The 23,656-nt window shown below is 40.4% G+C and overlaps 1 long non-coding RNA gene across 1 annotated transcript; it reads left to right on the plus strand.

Annotated features, from left to right (window-relative positions):
* The first annotated feature begins 740 nt into the window (after positions 1-740).
* LOC134353367 (uncharacterized) lies at positions 741-19,141 on the plus strand. Its single transcript, XR_010019599.1, has 3 exons — positions 741-835; positions 17,884-18,022; positions 19,035-19,141. It is a non-coding gene; the product is annotated as an uncharacterized LOC134353367 (long non-coding RNA).
* Positions 19,142-23,656: the final 4,515 nt, after the last annotated feature.

A 23,656-nucleotide genomic window follows, 5' to 3' on the forward strand; every position in this document is an offset into this window, starting at 1 on the left:
AAAAGTAAAGTTTGTAAGTTCAGAGATACCAATGTTAAATGAGTCAGGGCTATCAGCGGTAGCTAGACTCCCCTTAGGATAATGATGACCAATGTTCCCCCTAGGGTGTGTACATATGCACGGCACACATCTTTTGCTACTAGCGCACAAAGAAATTTAAACTGCGCTCAGAAGGCTGTCACGCTTTAACTCATTGGCGTGTTAAGTATATTTCGGGATCATATATAATCATTTTTCCTTTTTCAGTTTCTGATGCTAACGATGTTCACAACATGGAGCTTATGGTGACTTGTCTGCAGATTTTAGAACTGGCATACTTATTCTGTTTTTATCGAAGAAATTATTCAGTGTGCACATGTTGTTGTCACTGGGCAAAAAATTGCACAGCACAAGATTTTTGTGCACACTGGCCATTACAATTTAGAGGTAATGTTGAAGATGACCTCTTCTTTGTTGAGCATGGAGAAAATCAGCAAAAGAGTTGAACCATGTATGCGGAAAAATGCGACTCTGCCAATGCTTCAAAGGCAAAGAGGAGCCAAAATAGGAATCCAAGTCGATAGCAGCAATGTGTAAAGCAAGGTTCACCCCAAGCCCAGGAAGACAGGAGCAGCACAGCACCCAATGCTCTAAACACTGGGAAACTAAGAGTAACAATTATGAGAGTAAACGTTATTTGGAGGAGGCAACTCTGATTGAAGGGCAGGGTTTTTTTCATAAAATAGTAATATTTACTTCACCACAGTGGAAATCAATCCCTGGAGGAGATGAGGACTTCTATCTCAGCCCCAAACAAGTGACGATCTTACAGATGCGACGGGCTTGCTGAAATGGAGTAAGTGACTTTCTTAATGTGACTTTGGGCTTTGCATTTCCAACAAAATGTGCTTAATAACTGTCCTTTAGTGACATATTGTTAAAAGTATCATGCAATATGTTTTGACCTTGTCGTATTCACCATAGCTAATGCTGAGCTTTTATGCTGATGGTCAGGGTCACCAGCTGTTCCTCTGGCCTAAATATGTTCCTGCAGCAAGGAAACCTCACTATCAGTGAAGTCAAAGGGATAGCTGGCAGCTGTTTCCTCATCATAGATGCAAATGAATTAAAATCTTCCTCTGCCTTATTGATGCCTGGCACAGCTCAGCCATTCTGGGCAGTGACTCTGACTGCAACTGGACTGATCAGCAGATTTGATGGCAAAATGAACATTATGTAACAGGCGCCAAGCTCTATAACAGCTTGGATACTCATTGCAGATAGAGTATCAGTCAGATCACTTCAATTCAGGATAAATATGTAGTTTGTGTCCAAACAGTTCCACTGAGTTTATACAGATCACTGCCTCCTGCTGGCCAACTTCAGCTATAGGAAGACCAGAAGCTGATAGGGAGGGCATAGAAATGGATACAAGACTGATGAGTCATAAAAATTTTCATGTTCCTCAAAGAGATTGTGAAACAACACTTTGATTTCCTGAATTGGTGGGAAGTGATCAAGGGGAACATGAAAAGGTTTCGTAAAGATATTCATAAACTGAGAGGGAGCCAAGGGGAAACAGATCAACTCCAGAAAACATGCATAATTTGCTTCAGCTGAGGTTGATGTTGAGGCTCCAAAGTAAAGAAGCCAGCAAGTCCTGCTGTTTTCCTCTGGGACCTGGAAAGCTATCTTCCAATTTGAATTCTCTGCTTTGGAGCAGGGTGAAATGTATTCTTTTTTTCCAAAATAAGATGTTCCTGGACAGCTGCAGAAAGTTCTTAAGGGGGAGAGCAAACAGCCAGAGGTTGTTTTAAACATTGGTACAGAGATGGGTCATTCAGATCTCTTTTGGGGAAGAGGCGATCTGTACAAGAGGGACATGTTGCACTTGAATCACAGGAGGACTGATATCCTAGCAGGGAAACTTGCTTTTGCCATTAGGGAGGGTTTAAATTAGATTGGCAGGGGTTGGGACTTGAGGGAGGGAAGTCAGGGAGAGGACTGAGGTATTTTCAGCAATCAAATTTTCTGATATTGATTGGACCACCCAAAGTGCAAAGGGCCTGAAAGATTTGTGCAGTGCGTCCAAGATAATTTCTTCATGCAAAATAAAGAGGAATCCACTCTGGAAGGGGCAACACTGGACTTCCTCTTAAGGAATGAAGTAAGCCAAGTAACTGAAGTGACAATTGGGGAGCACTACTAGTCTTAAAATAGTTTTGCAAAAAGAGAGAACAGGTCCATAGGTTAAAATCCTGTGCTGGAACAGGATCAACTTTGAAGGCACTAGACAGGATCTAGCTGCGGTTGACTGGATGAATCCATTTGAAGGCAAAGAAATAGTTGGCAAGTAGCAGGCTTTTAAAAGGGCCGTGTCAAAAGTCCAAGGGCAGAATGATCCTGTTAAGTTGATGAGTACACATACAAAGTTTAGTGAACTCTGGCTGATCAGAGATATCAAGGCTCTGATCAGGAAAAAGAATGAAGCATACATAGTTTTTTGGTACAAATGAATCCCTCGACGAATATAGAAAGATTAGGAGAAGGTTTAAGAGGGAAATCAGCAGGAGAAAATTAAGACATGAGATGTATTTGACAGGCAGAGATAAAAATTATTACAAGATGTTCTTCAGTTATATTAACAGTAAAAGTGTCATGAAGGAGAGATGAGGTCCTTTTAACAGCTATGTGTGGAGGCCGGTAGATGCCCGAAATGTTTAATGACTATTTCTCCTCAGTTTTCACAAAGTTCATCATGGTTGCTGAAGAAATTAGGGTAATAAGTAGCACACATCAAAGTTGCTTGAATTTCCAGCATCTGCAGAATTCCTGGTGTTAGGGTAGTAAGTACTGATGTTTTGGATCTTTATTCATTGGAGCACAGGAGAATGCTATGAAATTTTGAAGTAATTATGCAAAAAGATAGGTCTGGTCCTAGGGTTGAGATTCTAAATTGGAAAAAGGCCAATTTTGACAAAAAAAAACTCTTCTCAGGTTTCTAACCAGATACAGGTATCGATTATAACTTAGGTTTCAATGACAAACTCTGCCATCTTCATCAGGGCATACCTAGCCGGGTGGTATTTGTACCAACATAGTCCATCCCTCCTGACTGGCTAGTCCTCTTCCAATCAGGTTTCCGCTCTCCCACTTTGCTTAAAATCGAATTCCAGTCCTTACTTACAGTGAGACCTTTGTCTTTGTTAAAATTATTTTCCTCTAATTTTATTTCAATGGCTTCCTTTCACAGCTGGTCCCAAAAGCCAATAGTTTTGTGCCACCAAAGTCAATTCTATGGCCATTGCGAATGCAGTGTTATGCTACTGCCGATTTCTCTGAGTAACCCAAATGATACACCTTTTGTGCTCCTTGATGCGGGTTTCCACTGTGCGTCCAGTCTGGCTGATGTATGCTGATCCACGTTCACAGGAATCCTGTAAACGCCAGATGTCCTGAGTCCCAGGTCATCTTTGACCCACATAAGCTGTGAATTGAGTTTCCTTACGGGTTTGTGGATGGTAGTAATCCAGTATTTCTTCAGGATTCCAGAAACTATGGAAATATAGGGAAGACAGGTGATAGTGACAGGTTCCTCCTCGTTGTTAAGTTTTCTGGTTTTTCTGTTGGCACTTTTAAGGGCCTGATTTCCTTCACCTTCTAGCCATTCTATAGGAATGTCGTGTGTATTTATCTTATTTCCTCAGTGAGCCTCACCGGGTCCAAAACAGCTTTTGCATGGTTAATCAAAGTAGAAAGAACCGTTCTACATTGGAAGGCACGAGGGTGGCTGTTATTGTTGAGATATAAGTCTGTATGAGTAGGTTTACGATAGACGCCATGTCCGAGGATACCATCCAGTTTCTGTTGTATTAGAATGTCTATTCAACCATTCTTCTCTATCTCCATCATAAATTGGATGTACACTCGTCAGATGGTCGTGGTGCCTGGAGTCCATGAGGCCACACTACGAAGGAGTCATCGATGTATCTGAAGGAAGCATTTGGGGCGTAAGGGTGATGAACTCAGAGCCCTCTTGTCTATGTCCTCAATGCAGAAATTAGCAATAGCCAGTGAAAAGGGCGACCCCATGGCCACTCAACCCGCTTGGTCATAGTAGTTCCCCTTATAGAGGAAGAACATTGATATAAGGGTGTGTTCAAAAAGTTCAATGGGACCCTTATCAAACTTTGACTGGAGGAGGACCAAGTAGTCTTTAATGAGAACTCATGTGAAAAGGGATACCATGTCAAAACTGACCATTATGTCCTCTGGGTTCAGCTGATTGCTGGTTATCCTTTTAATGAAGTCGATTGAATTTATGATATGATGCTCACAACTCACAAAAAGGGGAGGCAGCATGGTCATTAAATGCTTAGCGATATAGTAAGTTGGAGAATCTATTACACTGACGTTGGACCTTTGGGGGAACAAAGTGGGAGAGTGGAAACTTGATTGGATGAGGACTAAGCAATCAGTAGGGACAGACTACGGGGGTATAAATACCATGGGACTAGACATGCCCAGGCGTCAAACCTGATGAAGATGGCAGAGTTTGTCATCAAAACATCAGTTATAACCGATACCTGTACCCGGGTGGAAGCCCATGAAAAGTTTATTTGTCATAATATGCAGGGAAAGCACTGGATTCTTTTTCAAGGCCAATTTTGATGGTATCAGAAATGATCTGGCATGTGTGGATTAGGACAGGCTGTATTCTGGCAAAAATGTACTTGGTAAGTAGGAGGCTTTCAAAAATGAAATTTTGAGAGGACAAAGCATGTATATGTCTGCAGAATAAAAGGTAAAGATAATAAGTGTAGGGAACCTTGGCTTTCAAGAGATATTGAAGCCCTCATTAAGAGAAAAAAGGAGGTGCAAAGCAGTTATATGCAGGTAGGAAGAATTGAGGTGCTTATGGTGGTGCTTCTTAAGAAAGAAATCAAGAGGGCTAAAAGTAGGCATGAATTTGCCCTAGCAGACAAGGGGAATCCCAAGGGATTCTTTGGAGGTGTTAAGAGCAACAGAATTGCAAAGAACAACGACTGGTCCTCTGGAAGATCAGAATGGCAACCCATTTTTGGAGCTAAGACAGATGGGGGAGATCTTAAATAATTTTTTTTTTTCATTTGTATTTACTCAAGAGATGGACACAGAGTCTATAGAAGCGAGGCAAAGCAGCACCAACTTCATGAACCCTGTACAGATTAAAGTGGAGATGTTTGTTGTCTTGAGTCAAATCAGGGTGGATAAATCCCCAGAGGCCTGACAAGGTGCTCACCCGGACCTCACTGGAGGAAAGTGCAGAAATTGTCGAACACTAGCAGAGATATGTAAATGATCCTCAGTAACAGGAGAGGCACCAGAACATTGGAGGATAGCCAACGTTGTTCCGCTGTTTAAGAAAGGCTCTAAACATAAAACAGGAGATTATAGGCTGGTGAGTCTGACCTCAGTTGTGGGAAAGTTATTAGAAGATGTTCTAAGGAACTGGATATGTAAGTATTTGGATAGACATGCACTGATTACGTATAGTCAGCATGTCTCTGTGCATAGTAGGTCATGTCTAACTAATCTCAGAGATTTTCAAAGAAGTTACCAGGAAAGTTGGTGAAGGCGAGGCAGTGGATGTTGTCTACGTGGACTTTAGTAAGGCATTTTACAAGGTCCCCTATGGGAGGTTGTTCAAGAAGGTTCAGTCACTTGGCATTCAAGATGGGGCAGTAAATTAAATTAGACATTGGCTTTGTGGGAGAAGCCAAAGAGTGGTAGTAGATGGTTGCCTCTCTGACTGGAGACCTGTGACTAGTGGTGCATCGTAGGGATCGGTGCTGGGTCCATTGTTGTCATCCATATCCACAATCTGGATGATAATGTGGTTAACCGGATCAGCAAATTAGACCGTAAGACCATAAGGTATAGGTGCAGAAGTAGGCCATTTGGCCCATCAAGTCTGCTCTGCCATTCAGTCATGGGCTGATCCAATTCTTCCAGTCATCCCCACTGCCCTGCCTTCTCCCCATACCCTTTGATGCCCTGGCTAATCAAGAACCTATCTATCTCTTCCTTAAATGCACCCAATGTCTTGGCCTCCACAGTCGCTTGTGGCAACAAATTCCACAGATTTACCACCCTCTGACTAAAGTAATTTCTCCGCATCTCTGTTCTAAATGGATGTCCCTCAATCCTGAAGTCCTGCCCTCTTGGGAAATAACTTTGCCGTATCTAATCTGTTCAGGCCTTTTAACATTTGAAATGTTTCTATGAGGTCTCCCCTCATTCTCCTGAACTCCAGGGAATACAGCCCAAGAGCTGCTAGAAGTTCCTCATGTGATAAGCCTTTCATTCCTGGAATCATTCTTGTGAATCTTCTCTGAACCCTCTCCAATGTCAGTATATCCCTTCTGGAATAAGGAGTCCAAAACTGCACACAATACTCCGAGTGTGGTTTCACAAGTGCCTTATAGAGCCTCAGCATCACATCCCTGTTCTTATATTCTATACCTCTAGAAATGAATGCCAACATTGCATTCACCATCTTCACCACTGACACAACCTGGAGGTTAACTCCCAACTCCCTTTGTATCTCTGGATTTTGAATTCTCTCCCCATCTAAATAGTAGTCTGCCCATTTATTTCTTCCACCCAAGTGCATGACTATACACTTTCCAACATTGTATTTCATTTGCCACTTCTTTGCCCATTCTCTCTGCAGGCTCTCTGTTTCCTCAACACTACCCGCTCCTCCACCTATCTTTGAATCATTGGCAAATTTAGCCACAAATCCAGAAATCCCATAGTCCAAATCATTGACATACATCATAAAAAGTAGTGATCTCAACACCGACTAATGTGGAACTCCACTAGTAACCAGCAGCCAGCTAGAATAGGATCCCTTTATTCCCACTCTCTGTTTTCTGCCGACCAGCCAATGCTCCACCCAGCAAGTGACTTCCCTGTAATTCCGTGGGCTCATATCTTGGTAAGCAGCCTCATGTGTGGCACCTTGTCAAAGGCCTTCTGAAAATCCAAATGCACCACACCTACTGTATCTCCTTTGTCTACCCTGCTTGTAATTTCCTGCAGGATTTTCCTTTCAGGGAACCATGCTGGCTTTGGCCTACCTTGTCATGTGCCTCCAGGTACCCTGGAATCTCATCTCTATCATTGATTCCAACAACTTCCCAACCACTGATGTCAAGCTAACAGGTCTATAATTTTCTTTCTGCTGCCTCCCACCCTTCTTAAATAGTGGAGTAACATTTGGATGCTGTCTAAGTTGCATGCCATCTTGGTCAATGTCTCCCATCCACTACATAATGTACTGGGTGGGCACAGGAGTACATTCAGTCAGAGACTCATTCCACCGAGATGCAGCACAGAGCGTCATAGGAAGTCATTCCTGCCTGTGGCCATCAAACTTTACAACTCCTCCCTTGGAGGGTCAGACACCCTGAGCCAATAGGCTGGTCCTGGACTTATTTCATAATTTACTGGCATAATTTACATATTACTATTTAACTATTTATGGTGCAACTGTAACAAAAACCAATTTCCTCCAGGATCAATAAAGTATGACTATGACTATTACTATTTGCAGTTTTCCAGTCATCCAGTACAATGCCAGAATCTATGAATTTTTGAAAGATCTTTGTTAATGCCTCTGCGATCTCTCCAGCTACTTCCTTCAGAACCCAAAAGTGCATTTCATCAGGTCCAGGAGATTTATCCACCCTCAGACCAATAATCCACCCTCAGACCATTAAGCTTCCTGCCCACCTTCTCAGTAGTAATTTTCAGTCCACATACTTCACTTCCTTGACACTCTTGAATGTTTGGTATACCGCAGATGTCTTCCACTGTGAAGACTGATGCAAAATATGCATTCAATTCCTTTGCCATCTCCGTGTCTCTCATTACAATATCTCCAGCGTTATTTTCTATTGGTCTTATATCTACCCACAAGCCTTTTACCCTTTATATACCTAAAAAAGCTTTTAGTATCTTCTTTGAAATTAGTCATCAGCTTCCTTTCATAATTCATCTTTTTCTTCCTAATGACCTTCTTAGTTTCCTTCTGAAAGTTTTTAACAGCTTCCCAATCCTCTTTCTTCCCACTAGTTTTGGCTTCCTTGTATGCCCTCTCTTTTGCTTTTACTTTGGCTCTGACATCACTTGTCAGTCACGATAGTGTCAATCTTCCATTCAAAAATTTCTTCTTATTTGGAATATATCTGTCTTGCACTTACCTAATTCTTCATAGAAACTCCAGCCATTGCTGCTCTGCTGTCCTTCCTGCTAGTGTCTCTTTCCAGTCAATCTTGGCCAGTTTCCCTCTCACGCCATTGCAATTTCCTTTATTCCACTGAAATACCAACACATCGGAATTTAGTTTCTCCTTTTCAAATTTCAGAGTGAACTCAATCAATATTGTGATCACTGCACCCCAAGGATCCCTTAACCTTAAGCTCTCTTATCACCTCTGGATCAGTGCACAACACCCAGTCCAGAACAGCCAATCCTCTAGTGGGTTCAACAACAAGCTGTTCTAAAAAGTCATCCCTTAGACATTATACAAATCCTCTCTCTTGAGGTCCAGTACTGGTCTGGTTTTTCCAATCCACTTTCATGTTAAAATTCCCAATGATTATCATGACATTGCCTTTCTGATGCACCTTTTCAATCTCCTGCTGTAATTTGTAATCCACATCCCGGCTGCTGTTTGGAGGCCTGTATACAACTTCCATTAGGGTCCTTTTACCCTTGCCATTTCTTAACTCAACCCATAGAGACTCTACATCTTCCGATACTATGTCATCCCTTTCTAATGATTTAATATTATTTCTTATACACAGGGCCACACCACCCCCTCTGCCTACTAACCTATCTTTCTGATACACCATATATCCTTGGACATTCAGCTCCCAATGGCAGCCATACATTAGCCAAGTTTCAGAGATGGCCGCAACGCCATACTTGCCAATCTGTAGCTGGATTTCAAGATCGTCCATTTTATTTCTTATGCTGCATGCATTCAAATATAACACATCCAGTCCAGTATTTGTTGCTTTCTGATTTAACTGCACCATGCCTCTATTGCCCTGTAACTCATCCCAATCACTGTGATTGTGCTTCATCTCCTGGCCGTCCTTTCTATCATCTCTGTTGCACACCATCTTTGATTTATTTCTGTTTACCCCTTCCTCAGCCCTATCACTCCAGTTCCCATCCCCCTGCCAAATTAGTTTAAACCACCCCTAACGTCTCTATTAAACCTGCATGCTAGGATATTGGACCACCGTCCTTTTTGTACAGGTCGAACCTCCCCCAGAAGGAGGCCCCAGTAATCCAGGAACCCAAAGCCCTGCCCCTACACCAGACTCTCAGCCATGCATTAATATGCTTGATCATGCTATTCTTGTGCTCGATAGCACACAGCAGAGGCAGCAATCCTGAGATTACTGCCCTTGAGGACCTGCTTTTCCGCTTCCTACCCAACTCCCTGAATTCTCTCTTCAGGACCTCATCCTTTTTTCTACATATGTCATTGGTACCAACGTGCACCAAGATTTCTGGCTTTTCACCCTCTCCCTTCAGAATACTTTGCACCTGATTGGAGACTTCCTGTACCCTGGCACCTGGGAGTAACACACCTTGCGGGTAACCCTATCAGGCTGACAGAACCTCCTGTCTGTTCCCCTCACTAAGGAATTCCCTATGACTACCACATTCCTCATCTTCTTCTCTCCCTTCTGCACCACAGAACCAGGCTCAGTGCCAGAGACCCGATCACTGTGGCTGTCCTGTCAGGTCACTCCCTCAACAGCATGTAAAATGAGATAACGATTACTGAGGGGGATGGCCAAAGGGGTGCTCTCTACTATCTGAGCTCTTCCCATCCCTTCCCTGACAGTCACTACTTATCTAACTCCTGCAGCCTCGGGGTGACTAACTCCTTCTAGCTCCAGTCTATCTCCTGCTCACTTTCCCTAATAAACTGTAGGTCATCAAGCCGCAGCTCCAAATCCCTAGCACGGTCTTTCAGAAGCTGCATATCGGTGCACCTCGCGCAGATGGGGCCATCTAGGAGACTGCAAGATTCCCAGGATTTCCACATCTGACACCCAGAGCAAAGTACTAACCCTTACAAGACATGCTGTCTATTCCTCCAAAAAAAATGTAAGGAAAAAATGAAGTCCACTTACCTCGCCAAAGCCCTACCACTCTGCCTCAGACCACTCCATCGATGACTGCTCTGCTCAGCAGTGTCTCCCTTTTATGCCTGAACCTTCCCTGCTCTCCAACTCACGATTGATGTGCCGGTTATAAATTTGTGGATAACACCAAGATTGAGGGTGTAGTGGACAGCGAGGAAGGCTATCATGGCTTGCAGAGGGATTGGGATCAGCTGGAAAAATGGGCTGAAAATGGCAGATGAAATTTAATGCAGACAAGTGCGAGGTGTTGCACTTTGGTAGCACCAACCAGGGTAGATCTTTCACAGTGATCAGTAGGGCACTGAGGATTGTGGTAGAACAATGAGAGCTGTGAATACAAGTCCATAATTCATTGAAAGTGGCAACACAGGTAGATAGGGTTGTAAAGAAAGCTTCTGGAGGTTGGCCTTCATAAATGAAAGTATTGAGTACAGGAGATGGGATGTTATGTTGAAGTTGTATAAGACATTGGTAAGGCCTAATTTGGAGTACTGTGTGCAGTTTTGATCACCTACCTACAGGAAAGAAGTAAACAAGGTTGAAAAAGTACAGAGACAATTTACAAGGATGTTGCTAGGACTGGAGGACCTGAGTTACAGGGAAAAAATGAATAGCTTAGGACTTTATTTCTTAGAATATAAAAGATTGAAGGGAGAATAGAATGTAGAAGATAGAGGTATATTCAAAATTATGAGGGGTATTTTTAGGGTAGATGCAAGCAGGCTTTTTCCACTGAGGTTAGATGGGACTACAACCAGAGGTCATGAGTTAAATGTGAAAGGTGAAAAGCTGAAGGTGAACATGAGGGGAAACTTCTTCACTCAGAGGATCGTGAGAGTTTGGAATGAGCTGCCAGAACAAGTGGCGCATGTGAGCTTGAATTCAACATTTAATCGAAGTTTGGATAGTAGGGGCATGGAGGGCTATGGTCACGGTGCAGGTCGATGGGAGTAGGCAGTTTAAATGGTTTTGGCAAGGACCAGATGGACTGTAATTTTTCATGACCCTGAGTTAAATATAAAGTCATAAGTGGTATTGATAAAGTGGTTATAGCCTTTTCCAAGTTTGGGGAGTCCAAGACTAGAAGGCAAAGGTCAAGAAGGACAAGATTCTAAGAGATCTAAGAGGTAACTTCTTTTCATAGACGGTAGTGACCATCTAGAATAAGCTGCAAGAAGAAGTGGTTGAAATGGGTACAATTGCAACATTTAAGAAGCATTTTGAAAGCTCCATTTAGCTGAAGGGCTGGGAGCATTATGAAATGAATGCAGCCAGCTAGAACTAGTAGGGTGGATGCTGTGGTTGGCATGGACCAGTTGGACTCAAGAGCCTGCTTATGTAATGTATTACTTGACGACAAGTGCTATCTGTTACTCACCATGAATTAAAATCCAAGAAGCAATGGCTTATCAGCAGAGTTGAATTTCGTTGTGTGGTTTTGCAGTTGTTATAATGATCAAAGCCATGACTGAGAGCTTAAGATTAATAATACAGATATAGAAGTTCAGAACCCACTATGGGATCTATTCCAAAAATATAAATATTTATACATAAAACTTGCCGCCATGGGACTGTATTGGCCCACATGTGCTGAAAGTGTATATCTCAATATACTCAGTGTCCCGCACCTATCAGAAAAGGTATTATATAGGAATGTAGAAGCATGAAAAATTGATGATTCATTTCACTCAACAATTGAGTCTAGCTTGCTCTGATGATTCACCCACCTTTGCTGTACCCATTGGAAGACCTCTGAATCCTTCACTACTTTGGACATGATCACCTTTGTACTTCAAACATCCTTTGTTAGCCTTTACCAGTATATGGTGCACATACAGATCAACCTATTGTCCAAAATGGATTTTGTAAAGGGAACTTACAATTGCAGTTGAATGCTGTACACAGGTATTATAAGTTATAAGTGTTGTTCCAAACAATGGGTAGGAAACTACAGTTTCCCAATTAAAATAGTAAATGCTGGTAGGCTTGTTGGCTTTTTGTGAGAAAGTCCCTTCCAATCAGATCCTTCATGGAAAATCAGGCCTTGAGTCAGCTATAGGCAGGCGAGAACATCGTCCATATCCTCCTGGTGTCTATCCTCGCCAAGGGAGCTGGCAAACAGAATTAGTGGTCCTTGGCAGCTGTTCCCAGGGACAATATCAACTCCTGCTCAAGCACCATCAATTTGCTGGAAAAACCCCTTCTGCTCTGCTCAAAATGTATCGGTCATCTGCTGTTGCAGACTGGTACCTGTACTAATAGTGTAAGAACTTCCAGCAACTACACTCGGGTGGTTGGACCCCATGAAAACCCCATTATGCTGTCTGCAGCATACATACATGAAGGAAAATTTATGTCATGCTGATATGACTAACCTTTCAAGTGGAATGAGGCACCCAAGAGTGGTCTATACAGAATTAATGTAATCTGTCTTGTATTGTGAGCAGTGACATACAGTATGAATGTATTGTGTTCCATAAACTGAGCCAGCATTCAACTTAGCTCTTTTTTCACTTTCTTTCTTGGCCGAGACAGCTAAGGAATGTTATGGGCAGCAATGTTATCCCAATTCCCACTGAAAGGATTCTGTAGAAAGTAACTATTCAAACTCCAGTTTTATTTAATCCCAAACTCACTGTAAATTAGCTGACATTGAGTTTATTTTGCAGAAAATGACAAATTAAACATTTCTTGCAGTCCTTCATTCTGTGAAATAACCTAAAACATCGCCAATCAAAATATTAGATGAAACTCTTGACAAAAACAGTAATAATGACATTTCTAATAATACCCACTGTTGAATATTAATAAATAATAATTAGAATACTCAAAATCATTTGATTGTGCTAATCGGAGATTTGAGAACAAATCTGGCAGCTCAAAGCCATGTCCTCTAGATGTGCTGCATTCCACCATGATCTATCATCTCATAGCCTGGCAACTCCTTCATTCTACTATGGCTCCAAGTCACTGGATCATTTTTGTTTTAATGATGTATGCAGAAGGGCTTGGTGCAAGCAGCACCAGGTGCACTAAAAAATGAGGTTCCAATCTAGTGAGATTACCACACATGGTCTAAACAAACACAGAATGCACTGGATACAGCAAATTCTTTGGGACCAAAACAGGTAGCAATAGAGGTGAGGACCCAGCAACAAAACTGGAAATGCCTCCAGTAATGCTTTCTGAGTACAAGTACAGCACTGGTATCAGCCCAACTTTGTGGATAGATGCTGGGTGCATCCATCTGTTTGCAAAAGCAAAAAGCACAGCTCATCTGGCAATTACCATTCTACATCAGCAACAGTACTATAAAGACCATACACTAAAGAAATAATCTGTTTATTGAAACTCAGCATAGAATTTGTCAAGAGCGCTCAACTCAGAATCAGAATCAGGTTTAATATCACTAGCATATGTTGTGAAATTCCTTAACCTTGCTGCAGCAGTACAATGCAATACACAATAAATACAGGAAAAAAATGGAATCACGCTAAGTATATACATGTATATTAAATAGTTAAATTAAGACGAGTAGTGCAAAAACAGAATTTTTAAAAAAAGTAGTGTGGTAATGTTCATGGGTTCAAAGTTCATTTAGAAATGGGATGGCAGAGGGGAAGAAGCTGTTCCTGCATTGCTGAGTGTGTACCTTCAGGCTTCAGTACCTCCTTCCTGATGGTAACGATGAGAGGAGGGCATGACTCCAGAAAATCATTGGTCACATTTTTGCATCTCTATGGCTCCCATCTCTTAAAATATTTCCTCTTTATTTCACAAACTAGCTGGTAACAGCTTGCCTGGTTCTCCGAGCATTTTATGACACAGACAGCAGGCGACTGCCATCAAGCCCTGTGTTACCTTAGGTACAAAACGCAGCGACAAACAGCTTGCTGAGTTTACAGCACAGTCCTCGCTCAAGGTCAAAAAAGGCAAGCTTCACAGCTTTTAATAAAATAAACCATTTCTTCTCTAAACTTCAATATTCATCCAGAACAAACTCCAGACTTTATTTACAAAGAAGAATTAAAGAGTTGAATTTGAGAAGTGAAATGTGAAAGACTGCCTTAATGGCATTAAGTGATCTATTAAGGCATTAAAGAGTTCTAGTAAAAGTGAATTCAATGGGAATCAGGGAGAAAATACTCCATTGGTTGAAGTCACAACTCACACAAAGATGATAACATACTTGGTAAATATCAACCACCTCGGTCTTAGGGCTTTATTGCAGGAATATCTAATGGCAGTGCCATCATCAGATACTTCATCAACCATTAGCCTTCCTTCACTCATGGAGAAAAATGTTATGAGAGTACTTGCCTCTACTTCCTTCTCAGACCGTGTGTTCCAGGTTGTAAACAACCTTTGAGTGAAGAATATAATCCTCAGGTGCCCTCTAATTCTTTTTCTATTCAGTTGAAACCCAAATTCTCTGATTTTAGACATCGCTGTTATGGGATAAAGTTTCTCATCACACACCTAACTATGCCCTTCATAATGTTGTACACTTCTGTTAGGTTCTCCCACAGATTCCTCCATTCCAAGAAAACAAATCAGCCTATCCAGTCCTTCCTTACAAATGAAACATTCCATTCCAGGAAACTTTCTGAGGAATTTCCTGTGAACCCTTTCCAGTGCAAACATGTCCTGATATATGATAATCAAAACTGACACAAAACTCTGTTTGAGGTCTAACCAATATTTCTAAAGTTGCTCCATGACCTCCCTACACTTATATTCTATACCTTGGCTCATGAATACATCACCCTTCCGTCATCATCTCATAAACCCTATAAAAAGGATGGGAATGTGCTAAAAGCAGTGCATAAGAAATTCCACAGGACGTTGCCTGGAACAGATGGCTTTAGTTGTAAGAAGAGAGTGGGTAGTTAGAATTTTCTCACTGGAATGCAGGAGGTAACCAAGACGCTGAGCAGTGACCTTATAGAGGTTTCTAAGTTTATGATAGGCATAAATAGGACAGATAGTCACAGTCCTTTTCCAAGGGCAGGGGAGTCTAAAATTAATTTATTAACCATTTTTTAAAAGATGTATAATTTAAAAGAGATCAGAGGGTATGATTTTCCACACCGAAGGTGGTGGGTAAGTGGAACAAGATTCCAGAGAAGATGGTAGAGGCAGGTTCAAAGATAGATGGACATGAAAAAAATGGAGGGATATCAACCAAATACAATATTAGATTCTGTCCATATTGTTCCACCGAATTTAGCTGATCAATATAGTCCTGTAACCTCATTCTATCATCCGTGCACTTAAACACTTCACCAATTTTTGTATTCTCTGCAAAGTTATTAATCATATCTTCTACATCCACATTGACATGAAGAACTTTAAGAGTCCCAGCACAAATTCCTGTGGAACATTAGTCTTCACTGGCTTCTAATCACAAAAGCAAAACTCCACTGTCACTCTCTGCCTCCTGTTACCATGCCAACTTTGGATCGAATTTCCAAATTTATCTTGGAATCCATGGATACTGGACTTCTGGGGCAAACTAACATGTGGGATATTATCCAAGACCTTCCAGATAATTTACTTTTTTTTCCTTCCAAAGAGTACGTTACAACTGAGTTGAGAAAAAAATTACTTCACCCAGTCAGGGTAGAGGTTAGCACAATGCTGTTACAGCTTAGGCCACCACAGTTTAGAGTTCAGTTCTGGCACTCTTTGTAAGAAAGCTCGTACATTCTTGCCATGTGAGTGTGGGTTTCCTTCGGGTGTTCTGGTTTCCTCTCACGGTCCAAAGACATACTAGTTAGTAGGCTATTGGTCGTTGTAAATTGTCCTGTGATTAGGCTAAGGGTTAAATTGGCTGGCTGCTGAGAGGCGTGGCTCAGTAAACCGGAAGAGCCTGTTCTGTGCTGTATCTCTAAATAAAATTCCCTGGCTTTCCCTGTCTATCCTCAGCTTCTATGACTTGATGACTGTAGTTCTATGCCCCCTGCTCCATCCCCACAGTCCTGCAAATTCGTTCCTCAGATGGAATTTTTATTCTGTTTCATTTGAATATGTTTCCATTGCCATTCAAATTGACAATTATTTGTAACTTATTTAAGAACATATTTATGTGAAGCTTCATCATATACATCTATTAGCCGCTTCACATCTCGAAATTGAACATTTCAATTAAATAAAGAGCTCATTGTTTCCAAAACGGCAATTGAAGGCCCAGGTGGTCAAGGGAAGCTTAGTAGTTCTCCTGTGGGTAACCTGGAATTCTCTTGGATTTCTGGTGAAGCTGTAATGGTGAAATGAAAGCACCTCCAAGGAATTTTCCAGCAAGTGATTTACCAAGAATGTTCTCATTGGAAAAACTACTTCACACCCATTATATCACGTAAAGTGGCAGGCAAAGACAGTCTCTAAAAACTGTAACCACCGTTCAATGGCGTCATCATCATTAAGTAAGTACCATCAAATTTCTGGAGCTCACCATTGACCAGAGATATATTGAAATAATACTGCAGTTACAGGAACAGCTCAGAGGCATGATATCCTGCAGCATTTGACTCTACTCTTAACACTCTAAAGACTATCCACCATCTAGGCCACTTGAAAGCACCAATGCAAACTCATTAACTCTACCATCAAAGAGAAGGGTAGATCATGTATGGAAACATTATGACCTGCAACTTCTTCTCAGATTTATAGACCGTCCCCACTTGCTATTGTTTTTCTCCCCTCATTATCACTGGGACTAAGTCCCTTCCCAACAGCACTATGGGAATACATTCCCCAGAGAGACAACTATTCAAGAAGACAACTCCTCAGCCAAATACAGATAGATGATAAATGACGGCTTTGCCAGCCTCCATACTGACGACTATGCACTGAGAGGATACTATTCTACAACAAGAGAGAGAGAAATGCAGGAAGGCAGTTTCTGTCCTCTTGCTGTTACTAAGATACTATACAATGATGACATGAAAGGAAATTTGCTAGTTAGGTTTTGTGTGCAGGGTAACAACGCCACCTGTTGGACTGTGGCATCATACAATGCAGTGGAAGATACCTATTGCCCAGCATTTTCCACTTGCAGATGCAGCTGATTATTTATAAGGATGGCTTTATTACACCTAAATCATCTAACCATACAAAATTGTTAATAGCATTCGCTTATGTCATTATAGGAGGTTATCAACAATTCCCACACTGATGTAAATTATTTTCTCATACAATACACTGAAACTTCAAAACATGAAAATCATAACAATGTTTTCTGGGATAAACTGACCAACTCTGTAAAATTCAAACAGGCACTTTCTGTTGCATGCCATGGTTATACTGTGTTTCCATGTTGGGTATGCATATAATGGCTTAATATTCCATTAAGGGCATGCTGTGGCAGTGTGATTCTGAAGTGTGACAATCAGCTATTCCCAACCCAGACAGATTTAATTGCACTGCTTGCTCTGTATCACACTATTTACAAGGTGCCTCCAGAGCAGCTCCCAAAGACTGTGATCAAGCAAACTGCCTTGAAAGTGTCCATCAGTGTTCTCCAGTCACCAACCATTAGCCTCCAACATCAGTCACTACCATCTCAACCTTGCCTTGCTTACAGCCTCACTTTACTAATTTATAACCTACTAACTCATACTGATTTTCTTTACCACAACATCCCTAATGCAGCCATGAATGTGGATAACTGCTTTTGTTCCCACAGGTTTATCCTAAGTGGATAGGCCTGACAGTGTGACACTGCTGAATCTTCAAGTGGCAGGACTACAACCAAAATGGTCATGACATGGTCATCGTTCATGATTATCTCCACATGCCACACAGTCAGCACTGGTGTGCCATAGGTAGGTGTTTTCTCTCCCCCCGCCCCCACCTCCTATTTTCTCTATACACCAATGACAGTGTGTCCAGTGATCCATCAGTTAAATTGGAAAAGATTGTGGATGACACCACTGTTATAGGACGAATCACCAGAGGTCACGTATTCATGTACCACCTAGAAATAAACAGGCTAGCAATCACATTAACTTGGAACTGAATGGACTCAAAACCATGGAGATGCTTCTTGACTTAAGCAGAAATTTGTTTACTCTCCACCCACTCTTATCAACAACTGTACAGCCAGCACCACTCAAGCCATCATTTTTTTGCGGGGCCTCATGTGGGAAAAGCATAGCTCCTTCATCAAAAAAGGGCTTGGCAAAAGATATACCTCTTGCAGAAATTGGTAAAAATTCCATCTTCCCTTGAACATACTAATCTAATTCTACATTACCATCATAGAGAGCATCCTCACATCAGTCATTACTGTCTGGTTTGGTGCAACATCCTCTCACAATATACAAAAACTCAGCAAACTGACAAGACAGCAGTAAAAATCATTGGCTGCAGTCTACCATTACTGCAAGACTTGTTATGTGTCCAGAACAAGAAGCTGGCAGGAAAATCACTGCACACACCGCCCACCAAGCAAACTGGATTTTCCAAAAACTCCCTTCAGGAAAGTGCTATAGCTGCTATTAAAGCAAACAAAAAACACTTCATACCATTTTAAAAGTTTTTTCCCCTTAGCAGTTAATCTGATCAACGATGCTACTTTTTTATAATATTATTTACATTCTAAATACATGCTGGCTTTTATGCATTTTTACACATTTATTCTATATCCACATTTCTAACATTATTTTATATAATTGTTTATTCTTAATAATTGTTTTTATTGCATGTCATGCAAACACACCACAGCAAATCCCAAAGGTATGTAAAAGTATACGATGAATAAAGTTGATTAACTTACTGTATTTTTTAAGGCATTTGTGCCACATAATTTACCTCCAGTAAGACAATCTGTTACAGGGACCCTGGATAAAACCATAAGAGGAAATCAAGGTTCTTGAAGGAATGGAAGAGATGATCAAGTAGTTCAGAACAAATATGGAATAGACTAATTGTAAATAAAGAACAATCCAAGATGTGTTTGGAATATATGTACTAATTGTATACAATGCTATAAATAACGCACGAGGCTGCTAGTACAAATCACCACGTTTTACCATGATGGAAGTGGGGTGGGGGGGGAGGTGATTCAGAAAAAGGGGCAACTGTGAATATTAGTTATCCAGGAAATATGGGGAAGAACAAGTGCAGGAATGAAAAAATGAAATTATTACAGAAATGGTAAATGATATTTAGTTAACAAATCATAGACTATATTGTTAACATTAAAGAACAAAGAAAGTTTATAATTTATAGATTAGAGGGTGTTGATAAAGGAGCAAGAACTAATACTGAGGCACTTCAATTATATTGATGTAGACTGGCTGGATAACATTGCAAATGACAAAAAAGGGGATTTTCTGAAATGTGTGCAAAAGAACTTCCGGAGCCACTGTTTCTTCAGCCTGACAAAGAGGAAGTTACATTTGATGTAGTTTTGTGAAATGAAGTGAGACCTTGAAGTTTGTTTCAGTAGGATAGTATTATGGGAACAGTGATTATAATATCATTACATTGGGAATAGTTACAAGGAAGCAATGAGCATGAAAGCATTTAGATAAACCTGATTCTGAAGTCACCTGCAAAAGGGGTTTTGTAAAGTTACATTCAGTTGCTTGGTCAGAAAGCTTATTTGAAAAGAGTCCTGTGCACTACTATAATTCTGCTTGGCCACATACCACAAGGAAGAGGATCCCTCCACCACTCAGGATATCCTTGGTGAGAGTGATTTGGAAGCAAACCAACTTAGCTGAGCTTGGAATGAGATATCTTTACTGGAGGCTGATACTAAGATTTACTGTGGAGAGTGTTACCTTAATACAAGCTGAATCAAACTTTGAAGACACATGATTTTATATTTAACAGACTTGCATTCTTACACCTGTGCTGATGTGGCATATTGAATTGGTAAAGCTCCACCTTGCTCTGCAGCATTACATTATGGCCGAGCATGTTGGGGCATGATCATGACTTGAGGCAATTGCAATGGAAATCAAAAAAGCAAACTGCAAATGCTGGAATCTGAAACAAAAACAGCAATGTTGGAAGAACATAAGTTAATCCAGCATCTTCTGTGGACAGAGAAAACAGTCAGTGTTTTAGGTCAACTTGCTTCCTCAGAACTGGGGAATCATATTCACATCCCAGCTCTGAGGAAAGGTCCCTGCCAGGAAACACATAGCTGGTTTCTCTTCCCACAGATGTCATTCCAACATTTCTATTTCTGTTGGCGTATTACTAATGTTGCACATCTGTGTTAATAAACTGGCATCAGATGACATAATCATGGATACTAAGGCTTCCTGCATGGCTACCCACTTCTTTGTCCCAGACATGATTGTGATGCCATTCCTGGCAAATTATAAGAAGAAACTAACAATCAGTAAGCAGAATTATTGCCACCCAAAACTGATCTTCTGTGATGTATGTCTGCTCTGATCTTGCTCCAGGCTTGTTTGTAGTGGCTCTTATTTTCTCATGGGCAAACAACCTCATCAGTAGGAACTAATTTATGAGTCACCAGCAAATAGTTGGTGGGTGCACTGCAGGTCTTTCCCACAGCTAAACGTAAATCAAATCCATTAGTTTACATCAAAGATTCAGCTTGAAACTAGCATAGCAGATTTTTTTACACCAAAAATCCACTCCATTCCAAACCAGATGCACTGCAATTATCCCAACTATTTTTATTTTGCCCCCAGGTTGTATACACAAAAATGGGGTATTGAAGGAATGTTAATCCCTAAAACTGTTCAACTGTCATAGGCCTCCTTTGAAAATTAGTATCCATAAGACAAAGGAACAGAATTAGGCCATTTGGCCCATCAAGTCTGCTCTGTCATTCCATCATGGCTGATTATCGCTCTCATACTCTCTGCTGTTGCCTGCAAAGATCTTTTCACTTATGTAAGCAAATGAAAACAATATGCCAAAAGCTTGTAATTTTTATCCCTCTTTATTTACATGGTATCTAAAACATTTTTTAAAAAGTTTGTTTGGCAGCATCATATTTGGACTACAAGATGTGTAATTAAATCACATTAATGCATATAAAAGGGAAATCTCATAGTAGTTTCTAGTGTTCCTATTGGAAAAAGTACACATTGAATCACAGGTTTAGAACATCTAGGAGGGCTGCATGGTACAAACGAACATAAATTTTATCAAGAGGGTCAAGAAAATTCACCTGCTGATTCAATATATGGCTTTGTATATTTATGACCAACAGGTATACTAAACATATCTTAAACAAATACAATACCCTTTAAAAAGACTCTTTCAGTTCAATGAACCACAATCATGGATATAAAATATTGATTATTTACCTTGTCACGGCACACAACAGCGTAATGAAAGCTTCTACAATTAAAATGCCACTTACAAACACAATAAAGCCCTCTGTAAATATCAAACAATAAATATTAATTTAATAGTAACATAACAAACATTTTATTTTATTCAAAGTAATGAAAAATTAACATTAAAAATGAAATGAGTGTACAGATTGCATTTCCATAAGCGAGGAAATTAAGTTTGGGTCTGTGACTTGGGCTTGGGATGTACAATTTAATTTCAAAAATGTTGAATTTTATTTTTCTTTAGATTTTCATTTAAGTAGAATCACCAACAAAGCAAACATTATATTACAAATCATGGTTTAAATCCTTCTCCATTCTTGCCAGATTTTGCAATGCGAATGTATAGAGAAAATTCCTGTGTATTTTTTAAACAAGATTGTAATTATTAGTACAGGGTTTTTTAGTTAAATTTTCTCCACATATTGGGATCCTATAATTCTACATTTCAGAATTTAAAAGGTCACAAATTAAATAGGTAATATTTGGATCATTTCTGTCTCATGTTTATACCACACCTACTAATCTAAACTTAACCTCAGCACTAGCACATAGAGAAACAATAGCATCACAGAAATCACTTTTACTCCCAATGGTCAGCAGATTTTCAAAAGAAACTCACTTCAGTTTGCAACTGGAATTGGGATCTCCCCACCCCCCATTTTCTCATTAGTAACTTGGTTATTAATATTTATTGATTATAAAAATATAATGAAATACTTAATCTTCATCAGCACCAAAGGTATGACAGTGGCTAATTGTTACAAAATATGGTTACAAATTGTATCTCACCTTTCAATACTAAATATTATCACTACTGATGACATGAACCTTGAAAGGAATGCAAATAGCTACTTAATTGAAATACTTGAAACCCACAACTGATTATGGAATAAAGCCACTGGAATTTGCACAGAAGTCAGAAAATCAACATCTCCCTAGAATGCACACAGCTGTTAGCATTAGATTATGCAATCTTAATACTTCCAAGCTATTGCTTAGGAATTCTTCCATTACGAAGAGTTCACAATTGATCTTTAAGGTAATCAGTAGATGGGTTTCTCGAAGTGTGGTTGGGGTTGCAAGTAATAAACTGATAAAAGGAGAGGCTCCGGCAGAACGGTCTACAACAGAGATTCAGGACAGTCATGTTGGAATTGGCTATCAGTAAGCAGTCAGTGCTACATTCACTATTTATAATCTGCCTTGATGGCTTAGATCAACTGACTCATCATGCAGTTGCCGATTTTGCTGATAAACAAGCAATGGGTGGATTAGTAGTATCCAAAAAAGGTTTCAAAGAGATATAGTCAGGTTGAGTGGGCAAAATAGAAAATAACTTCTGAAAAACATGAAGTTTTCCACTTTGGACAGAAGAATGAAAAATAATTAAATACAGAGAGGTTGTAAAATGTGTGACTTAAAGGGATCCATGAAATACAAACAGTGGGCATGTAGATAATTAGCAAGTTACTGGAACAATGGTCATAATTGCAAAGGGTATGCTGTATAAAAGTAGGAAAGTTTTGATGCAACTTTCAGGGAACTGGTGAGACTGGACCTAGAGTACCATATAGAGTTCGAGTTCCCATCTTTAAGGAAGCACTGGAGGCAATGCAGAGGTATACTAAGTTGATTCCTAAGATAAAGGAGTCAGCTAATAAAGAGAGTTTGAGAAGGTTTGAAAATTGGGAGGTGATCTGATTGAAGAATGTGAGAGTCTGAGGATTGATGGGTGGTGCTAAGAGAGTGCTTCCTCTTTTGATGAAGTGGAGGGGCACAAATTTCAGAATATTTAGAGATGTGAAGGAGTTTCTTCTCTCAGAGGGCTAAAAATCTTTGGAATTCTTTAACACAGAGAGCTGAGAAGGAAGCGTCATTATATTCCATGTAGAAATGGGCTGACCACAAGCAAGTCAAGGAAAATGGAGCAAGTGCTGAAAAGTGGAGCTGAGGCCAAGATTGGATCAGCATGATGTTACTGAATGACAGGTTCCAGGGGCTAGTCACCTGGTTTTACTCCCATTTCTTACGTTCTTTAGGCCTACACTTTGCCAATTTGAATTCTCATCCTTTTCTTGCTTCTGATAGCTTGGTTTTCTGCATTCCATAAATTGCAGATCTATA

This window comes from Mobula hypostoma, chromosome 10 (genome assembly GCF_963921235.1).
Source record: "Mobula hypostoma chromosome 10, sMobHyp1.1, whole genome shotgun sequence".
NCBI classification, from domain to species: Eukaryota; Metazoa; Chordata; class Chondrichthyes; order Myliobatiformes; family Myliobatidae; genus Mobula; species Mobula hypostoma.